Below are 4,352 nucleotides of genomic sequence, written 5' to 3'. Positions count from 1 at the left end.
CTCATTTGAGCCTCATCAGGCAGGGAAACCTCCCTCCCTGACATTGAGCCCTTCTGGCTCTGCCATTCCTGCTCCCAACCTGTTTGACCACTTCTCATCTTCCGTGAGGAAAGCAGAGGACCTTCAGTTGCTATTGCAAGAAGGAAGAGAAGTAGAGCTCCCCTGGTTACCAATTACTCCATCAGATCAGAGCAAACACGCAGCTGAGCAGAGCAGCCTGGGCTGAGCACCAGGGCAATGGAGGGGAGTGGAGCAGAGCTGCTTTGCCCAGGACAGAGTCACTCTTTGTGCTGTTCTCTCCTCAGCTGTTTGGAACAGGCTTTTCCATGCAGCTCAGCTACTGCAGGGAAGGGAAACAGCCTTCAGCATCTGCATGTGTTGGTCTGGGCTCTGAACAGTTTCCATGTTCATCCAGGCTTGACTGGCCTTTGCCCTTTCTTTGCAAAGGAAACTTTCAGGACTCCTTTTCCAATTTGCAAATATTCTTTTTCCCTGATCTTCTGCATCCCTCTAGATCTTAAACAGATAAATAAACATATTTAAATATTTCTTATTAAGCTCTGGAGTCTCAAACTGAAATATGGAAGCCAAAGGTGCTTGAACCTCAGGTGAGATGTCTCTACCCCGGGGATGCCGGAGGCAGTGGATGTTCTCAAATGTCTTGAGTTTGGACCTGGACTTCACCCTTTCCGTGGTCTGTGAGAGCGGCCCCATCCAATGGCCACCCCTGCATGGCTGGAGGCAGTTTTGCTACTCACTGCCCTCTGGCCACCAGGAGAAGCCTGTGGGCACTGTACACCCTCCTCCTGCTCTGGGTATTTCTCCACACTCATGTCTCAGACTCCTGTTGCCTGCATTTCCAGGTTGTGTTTGTGTTTCCAGGTCATGCCTGTGTTTCCAGGTCATGCCTCTTCACAATTTGTGCAGGATTTGCTGGTGCTAGATGTTAGTGTGGACCTAGAACAAAGGCTCTGATGCGCAAATCACTAATTTCCCCTGCAGACACTTCTCTGCTTCTGCCAGCACACGTCCCAAGAGAAAGGTCTAATGAATGCAAACATGCCGCCTTTTATGAGCTGGTTCAGAGCAAAGAGTACTTTGGACAGTGTGCTGACTGACCCTGGTCTGACACCTGAAACATGTCTCTGGTCAAAGAACATTCTACATTTTACCAAGGCCTGCACTGACAGAACAAAGGGAATGGATCCAAACTGAAAGAGGAGAGGATTAGACTGGGCATAAGGAAAAAGTTTTGTATGATGACAGACTTTGGAATAGATTGACCAGGGAAGCTGTGTATGTCCCACTACTGGCCATGTTCAGTCTCAGGCTGGATGGGGCTTTGAAGTAACCTGGTGTGGTGAAAGATTTCCCTTTTCATTGGAGGGGAGTTGGACTAGATGTGCTTTAAAGGTCCCGTCCAACAGAAAGGATTCTGTGATTCTATGATTGTGGTGTATGTGATGGTGGTGCCTGAGTGCTCCCTCCAGGAGCTGGCCTTGGGTCCTCAGTCCATCCCAGAGCTGGCCCAAGAATCCCCTCCTTCCTCTAGTTCCCCTGTGCTCAGACAACTGCTAACACATGCAGATGTCTAATTCTAGAGCAGAAGCACAGAACCATTGAGGCTCGAAGGCAGCCAGCTTCACCCTTCTCTGTGCTTCATTTTCAAGCTTCATTTTAGTCAGGAGCTCCTTTCTCATCCATGCAAGCCTCCTGCCAACTTTGCTTTACTTCCTGCATGTCAGGATGGACCATTCCGGAGCTTGAAGAGATCCATGATCATCCAATGGTTCTCTGCACCCTCCTCTCTGCAGAGTTGTATCCAATAGGATTCTTCCAACAAGGTCCCTCAGCAGGACAAAGCCTGCTCTCCTGAAATCCTGCTCTTGGCCTTGTTTCATTCTTTCAGGAGCCTCAGCTCTACTTTCTCTTCCCTAACTGTTACATCCCTGATCAGATCTTCACAGCATCGCAGAATCACAGAGTGCTTGGCACCTCTGGAGATCATGTAGTCCAACCTAGCTGCTAAAGCAGGTTCACCTAGAATAGGTTGCACAGGAATGCATCCAGACCAGTTTTGAATACTTTCAGAAAAGGAGAATCCACAACCTCTCTGGGCCGTCTGTTCCAGTGCTCTGTCACCCTCTAAGTAAAGAAGTTTTTCCTCATATTCAGATGGAACCTCCTGTGCTTCAGTCTGTGCCTGTTGCCTGTCATCCTGTCCTTGGGCACCACTCAAAGAGTCTGGCCTCATCCTCTTGACATCCACTCTGGAGATATTTAAGAGCACTGATAATATCCCCTCTCAGGTTCTCCAGGCTGAACAGACCCAGCTCTCTCAGTCTTTCCTCACAAGAAAGATTCTCCAGACCCCTTATCATCTTTGTAGCCCACAGCTGGAATCCCTCCAGTAATTTCTTTTCCTTCTTAAACTAGGGAGACCAGATCTTGTTTGTAAGTGTGAAGTCCCCCTGGGCATCTCACCTCACTGAGTCCTCAGTCATCCATGTCAGGGACAGCTCCAGGCAGCAGAGCAGGGGGTGTTCAGGACCTCTGTTTTCGTCCTTATCTGTAGACATCTTCTCTGTAGATGTCTGCTGGGTGCTGTCTGCTGGGCAATGATCTGACTCTCCCTTTAGGACACCCCATCTTCAACAGTCCTTACTCTCTGCTTTACCCGTCCATCTGGACTTGTAAGCTGCCCCCAGAAAGGCCCAGCTGTCCTGTAGGATCCCCGGGAGTGTTGAGCCTTTCCTTGAGTTCTTTGCTTATCTCTGGGAGGGGTTGTGTTCTCCTCTCTCCATCACATCTCCACCTCTGGGCTGAGGCAGAGAACGGTTTGCAGACCTGCCCTTTCAAATTGTGCTTCCTTGTTTCCATATGAGTCCAGTAGTTTGGGTTTTTTAAAAGAGCAATTTGCATGTGAAGTCATCTTCAAGGCAACACAAGTGAAAGCACAGGACAGATGGACACTGCTGCTCTCCTAAATCTGCACTGAACCACAGAAAACTGAGCCCATTTGCCTGTCCTGTCTCAATACCCTTCATATTTCAGTTATAAAAATGGGGATTTCTGCCTCTGAAGAAAACCTCTTATCAGATGTTATGTTGGAAAATAAAAAACAGAGACAAAATTATTATAAAGACATGCTAAGCCTCTCCTCTGCAGCCCACGTTCTTGAGTCATGAGTGCAGATATTGAATTTTTCCATTAACAGTGGACTACATCTGACATTCTGCGAGAACGTCAGAGTTGTCACAAATGAGCTCCCATGTCCCTACTGCAGCAGAGCAAACTTGGTTGCTTAGCAACATGTGGACAGAGGTCCTGCTCCTCACAGCACACTCAGCCAGCACAGACCAGAGGAAGGAAATGCATTTCAATTAGGCGAAATTTGTATGAGAAAGGGAGAGGTTTTTCTCAGTTGACTCTGTCCTACTTGTAAGTTGACATTTCCTTTTGAAACAGAGGCCCCCACTGCAAGAAACAGCAAATGTCCAACGGCAGCTCCACCACCCAGTTCCTCCTCCTGGCATTCACAGAAACATGGGAGCTGCAGCTGTTGCACTTCTGGCTCTTCCTGGGCATCTACCTGGCTGCCCTCCTGGGCAACGGCCTCATCATCACCACCATAGCCTGGGACCAGCACCTCCACACCCCCATGTACTTCTTCCTCCTCAACCTCTCCCTCCTCGACCTGCGCTGCATCTCCACCACTGTCCCCAAAGCCATGCCCAGCTCCCTGTGGGGCACCAGGGCCATCTCCTACTTGGGGTGTGCTGCCCAAGATTTTCTGTTTGTCTTTTTAATTTCAGCAGAGTTTTATCTTCTCACCATCATGGCCTATGACCGCTATGTTGCCATCTGCAAACCCCTGTACTACAAGATACTCCTGGGAGGTAGAGCTTGTTTCAAAATGGCATTCAACATGTTTTGGTTTGGTTTTTGGTTTTGTGGATTTGTTTGTTTGGTTGGTTTGGTTTGCTTTGTTTTGTTTTTTCCTGAGGAACTAACCTAGTATATCTAAGGAACCAGTCTCCTTGCATAAAATAAAGAATCCAGCAGAAATATCTGAAGATTTTATCCCATTGTCTGTGTCATTGATGAAGATATTAAACAGTCCTGGTCCAAGTACGGACCCCTGAGGGGCACCACTTGTCATCTGTGGAAAAGGACCTGCGATGTTGGACAACAGTGGCCAGCAGTGTGCCCATGTGTCCAAGAAGGCCAACAGCATCCTGGTGTCTACCACAGAATCACAGGGCGGTGAGGTCTAAGTGGAATGCTTGCATGTCTATAGAGAATAACCCATCACTTGAATTAAAAAGAAGCAACTAAGCAGTTAAATTTCA

This window comes from Patagioenas fasciata, chromosome 21 (genome assembly GCF_037038585.1).
Source record: "Patagioenas fasciata isolate bPatFas1 chromosome 21, bPatFas1.hap1, whole genome shotgun sequence".
Lineage (NCBI taxonomy): Eukaryota > Metazoa > Chordata > Aves > Columbiformes > Columbidae > Patagioenas > Patagioenas fasciata.
This window is presented reverse-complemented; position numbering follows the sequence as displayed.